Below are 6000 nucleotides of genomic sequence, written 5' to 3'. Positions count from 1 at the left end.
ATATATATATATATAGTACCCCTTAGAAGGCTCAGTTTCTATATAGTACCCCTTTGTACTCAATTAAACACTAATTAGAATGATCTCACCTACGTACTTCTGTGCTCTTTCCATGATGTGCTCTGTGAAGGGTAACGGAGTCCTTCTACATGTGAATAAACTTGATGAATCAGGCTGCCTTCATTTTTTTGGTATGGTTTAGGTGATCCACTCAAATTTTCATCTAAGCACAATAAAATTGAGCCATGCATAACCCATTTTCCAATGCCTATAGCAATTGTACAGAAAATAGCTCCGCCTGAACCAACAAAAGCATCAACTATCAACGGTGCACGGGAAATCACCTTTTTTCCTTGCAACATGGATGGCGCTTCTCCCATGTATTTTCACATATATTTATATTTTTTTAGTACAAATCAAATGACAAAGCATGTGCCATGAACGGGCTGCATAGTTCAGGCTCTTTGTTAGCTGTACGGAAGGAAACTCCCGAACGACATTCGAGAAGTGTTGATAATTTTCTGAGGCAGCAGTCTAATTTATGTGCCATGGATGAACCAAGTTTCAGAAATAGCTTCTCAGGTAGATCTGACAATGTAAATCAATTCTGAGGCAGCGGTCTAATTTATGTGCCATTGATGAACCAAATTTCAGAAATAGCTTCTCAAGTATACCTGACAATGTGAATCAAAATTCAAAGGTAGTACATGAACTAATGGAACAGAGCGGGTGACAGGATATACCTCTCTGTCCAGCCAGGTGCCTTGAGGATCGTCTTTCCCTGTTGACGGCTCTGAAGGTGGCGCTGACAGGGGCACATCATCGCAAGTACTGTTCAAATCCGCCTCCATTGTCAGCGCTCTGTCCCCAGCGTCGCCCATACTGGAATCGGACGGGGCGCAGATCAGAGCTTCAATGGCTTCGTTGGAGGGCACGCAGTTGCCGCCGGATAGATCCATCAGCGGAAACCTACAAAAGACCAGGGGAGCGCAATAGCAGGGTGTCCTGCAGGCCAGCGCCGCTGTATACTGTGATGGACAGGGAAAAGGCACGTGAAGGGAAGATACCTGTCGACCGGATCCGACAGGAACTCGAAGCCATTGCTTTCCGCCTCCGCCATCGCCATGACCGTGAGCTCGGGAGCTTGTGCGGCGGCTCAAAGGATATGTTTTGTGTTATTTTTTCGTCGCAAGCGGCGAGTTAAGGCCGAGGTCCCACTGGTGGGCCAGGGGAAGCTGGGGTTAGATTCCGTCACGACCATATGAGACGACGTTTTAGCTGTTTGGTTAAGTACCGTGTTGATATGGGTTATGTACCAATGAAACAGACAGAAGTTACAGTCGGAGTTGCCGGTCGAAAGACGGGGCTGTCTCCGTATCTCACTGTTCGCTCGTACGGTGATACAGTGAGCATTACCGCTCGAGCCAACTGTCGTATACGCGTGTCCGTGCCCTATTCGCTAGCGCTACCAGGAGCAGGCGAGCCCGTGTGCTCTATCGCCACACTCCATGGTTTGGTGCCTTTTGTGTCCCTTGATCAGATCTCTTGCTCCGTAATTTGGTAGGATGGCCGTCGCTTTCATGCATGGACCCTTGTCTTCCTTCGTCTCCTCTCCTCTGTTCCTCTTGTAATGCTAGGGGAGTAGTAGTAGATTAGTTGTTCAAGGTTGGTCGGACGTCGGAATGACAATGTTGTTGGAACAAGGGCATACCAGTATCAACTTATGATCAGGTTCACTCTCAGTCTCAGTGTCATGTTCCTCTGAAATGCGCTGACACTGTCTCACTCTCGCTGTCTCTTTAGTCTGAACGCCAAGCTGGTCTACGAATCTGAGCCGTCGAACGGGGCATGTGACGCATGTCACGCCAGTCACTCTGCTTCGGATGGCTTGAATCCTAGTTGTATGTAGATCGTGGTAATGGCGCAGTGGACTTTGTGGTGGCCGTTAGGTTAGGTGACGCGGCGCATCAATGCAACTCTGAAACCATGGTCCATTTCTCATGATCTCATCCATCCAGGTCAGGCGGGCTCCATCTCGCTGTCACGGCTTGTTGCCTAGCTCACCGTAGACGCCCACCAGATCTACCACAGCCTATCCGCAAAAACGCAATGAGCCTGCAGGCTTCCAGCTGCCTCCGACGGGCAGCGGAGGACGGTGGCTCCCGTACGAGAGTGTCCCCGATGCAGCTAAGCACGAGCGAACCGTGCCCATGGAGTCAGCCGGCAGAGTTCGTGCTACACTGGATCGTATGATTGTGCTGCCAATGTGGCGATGAATGATCGGGCGCATGGACCATTTGCGCCGGTGTGGACTGTACTGTGGCGCATCTCTCTTGGGCTGTTCCGTGCATGCGCACATGGCGGCTCGCGGCGAGCGGGATGGCATGATTCATCGGCGTGCGCAGGCCAGGCCAGGTCTGGCCGAGTTAAGGTGGTGGGGTAGTCATGGCTCGCAGCGGGAGCGGCGGCAGGGGTGCGAATCATGGCGTGGCGCGCGTTGCGGGCTACCTGGTACAGTGCCAGTAGGTACGCAGTAGTGCCTCTGCTCCGTCTGCGGTGTGTGCGCGGAATAGTGGAGGTCTCTCGCCAGAAGAAAACATCCAACGGAGACCCTTCACAGGGTATTTAGGCCATTTCTAACAGATCCCCTAATAAAACTTAAGGGAGTAAACGGCGGAGTAAAGTTAGTAGAGTAAAATTTTACTTCACTAATTGTGGCCGCACCTAGCCGATCCCCTAAAAGTTAGTGGAGTAAAGATAAAATTGTCTCGATTTTGTGTCCTAGCCAAACCAACTTCAAACGCTACACAATACTCCCTCTGTTTCCTTTTAGTTCGCATATAAGATTTGGTCAAAGTCAAACTACACAAAGTTTGACCAAATTTATATAAAAATATATGAACATCTACAATACTAAAACTATATAGTATGAAAATACGTTTCATGGTGCATCTGATAATATTGATTTCATATTGTGAATGTTTATATTTTTTAAATAAAGTTAGTCAAACTCAACAAAGCTTGACTTTGACCAAACCTTATATGCGGACTAAAAAGAAACGGAGGGAGTACATGTCTTAAAATCATTCAAATGAAAGCACAGATAGCAATAATCGTCATAACATAAAGTTAAGTTTCATCATTGCGTTTTTCAAATTTAAACATGCAAAGTTCACCCAAAAGACATCACTTAAAACACAATGTTTGATTCAAAATCACCACAAACATAACATGTATATATATGTTGTGGATCGAGCCAATCTTTGGCATGCACCACCACCCTCTTAGCCAACCACCACTCAAACGAGGTCATCCGCAAAGAAATCAACATTGCCCCCTCCTGGCCACCATCACCATCACCATGACCACCATCACCACTCCCTCGGCCACCATCACCACACCCCCTCGGCCACCACCAACATTCCGAAGAGAAGCCAAGATTTCTTCACGAGTGAGCTCCCAATACTTTTGGCGGTTTCATCCATTGTGTTTGGATTCATGAACATGATAGCACACTCTTCAGCCTTCTTCGCATCACGAATCCTCTCCTCGTCGAGTGCAAGCCTATGCTCCTTGGCCTTCTACTTTCTCTCTTCGACCGCCATCTTGGTCTTCCACTTCTCATCCTCGAAGGCCTTGAGCTCATTCCACCTCACCACCTTGTCTTCTTTGTGTTCGGCCGCCAACACCTTCTTCGTCTCGATCATTTCCAGAAGTTCATCCTTGTAAGTGCCACTGAATGCATTCATCTTCTTTCTTTCTTTTGCAATCTTGTTTCCTTCTGGTCTATTGTTGGCATCTTCATCAACCTCGTTGTCGTCCTAAATGGATATGCTCAACCTTGAGCTCTTCGAAGTGGTCTCCGCAATTCTTTGGATCCACTTTTTCATTCTTGCATAGCTCTTTGTAGCAATGATGCAAAGTGAAGGGCTTGTGGCCAAACTTGGTGTTTCGATGCTTGAATAGCTCTTGAATATAGGGGCCATACTCCGCCACCTGCACACCACTCGGTAGAGCATGGTTCACTTGGTCGATGCAACCGGACCATCGGTTGCATTGATCATGGATGGTGCTCCAACGATGCCCAAGCGAACCTTGTGTATGGCTTGATCGCACGTCCACGGAGGAGTTGTAGAAGTCGGCGATCCTCTCCCAAAACATGGCCTTAGTTTGACCCTTCCAAGCGTTGCATCCATGGAGATGGCACACCAAGCATCGCAAAGTGCAATGTACTCCTTTTGGTTGTAGTTTTGGGTGCGGGTCCTTGCGGCCTTGATGCTTGCTTCCGTTACCTCCACCACCTCCTCCTCGGCCTCCTCCTAGGCCTCCTCCTCGGCCACCACCTCCTCGGCCTCCTCCTAGGCCTCCTCCTTGGCCACCACCTCCTCGGCCTCCTTCGTGTCTTGGGTGGCCGAATGATCGAAAAACGAGTCACCATAGTTGAGATCATCAAGGCCAACAGTGGTTGAGGACTCCAACAATGTGATTCAGCCGTGCTCATCTCCACTCTACAATGTCAAAGCAAGCACTATAAACCCTCACTACCGATCACGAACAATCACTATCGAATTTCAACGGGACACGAGTTTTTTTACCTTGTTGGCATTTCATAGTGCAGGAAATATGCCCTAGAGGCAATAATAAAGTTATTATTTATTTCCTCATATCATGATAAATGTTTATTATTCATGCTAGAATTGTATTAATCGGAAACATGATACATGTGTGAATACATAGACAAACATATAGTCACTAGTATGCCTCTACTTGACTAGCTCATTAATCAAAGATGGTTATGTTTCCTAACCATAGACACGTGTTGTCATTTGATTAATGGGATCACATCATTAGAAGAATGATGTGATTGACATGACCCATTCCGTTAGCCTAGCACTTGATCGTTTAGTATATTGCTATTGCTTTCTTCATGACTTATACATGTTCCTGTAACTATGAGATTATGCAACTCCCGTTTATCGGAGGAACACTTTGGGTGCTACCAAATGTCACGACGTAACTGGGTGATTATAAAGGAGTACTACAGGTGTCTCCAAAGGTACATGTTGGGTTGGCGTATTTCGAGATTAGGTTTTGTCACTCCGATTGTCGGAGAGGTATCTCTGGGCCCTCTCGGTAATGCACATCACTATAAGCCTTGCAAGCAATGTAGCTAATGAGTTAGTTACGGAATGATGCATTACGTAACGAGTAAAGAGACTTGCCGGTAACGAGATTGAACTAGGTATTAGATACCGACGATCGAATCTCGGGCAAGTAACATGCCGATGACAAAGGGAACAATGTATGTTGTTATGCGGTTTGACCGATAAAGATCTTCGTAGAATAAGTAGGAGACAATATGAGCATCCAGGTTCCGCTATTGGTTATTGACCGAGAATAGTTCTAGGTCATGTCTACATAGTTCTCGAACCCGTAGGGTCCGCACGCTTAACGTTACGATGACCGTTTTATTATGAGTTTATATATTTTGATGTACCGAAGGTTGTTCGGAATCCCGGATGTGATCCAGGACATGACGAGGAGTCTTGAAATGGTCGAGACGTAAAGATTGATACATTGGAAGCCTATATTTGGATATCGGAAATGTTCCAGGAGAAACCGGGATTTTTCCGGAGTACCGGGGGGTTACCGGAACACCCCCCCCCGGGGGGGTTATTGGGCCTACATGGGCCATGAGGGAGAAGAGGAGGGCCGGCCAGGGCAGGCCGCGCGCCCCCTCCCCCCTAGTCCGAATAGGACAAGAAGGGGGGGCGGCGCCCCCCTTTCCTCTTTCCCCTCCCCCCTTTCCTTCTCCACCAAGGCAAGAGGGGGAGTCCTACTCCCGGTAGGAGTAGGACTCCTGTAGGCGCACCCCTTGGGGGCCGGCCGCACCTCCCCCTCCCTCCTTTATATACGGGGGCAGGGGGACACCCTAGAACACACAAGTTGATCTACGTGATCGTTCCTTAGCCGTGTGCGGTGCCCCCCTCCACCATATTC

This window comes from Triticum dicoccoides, chromosome 2B (genome assembly GCF_002162155.2).
Source record: "Triticum dicoccoides isolate Atlit2015 ecotype Zavitan chromosome 2B, WEW_v2.0, whole genome shotgun sequence".
Taxonomy (NCBI): domain Eukaryota; kingdom Viridiplantae; phylum Streptophyta; class Magnoliopsida; order Poales; family Poaceae; genus Triticum; species Triticum dicoccoides.
The sequence above is the reverse complement of the archived record's forward strand: the minus strand, read 5'-3'. Positions refer to the sequence as shown.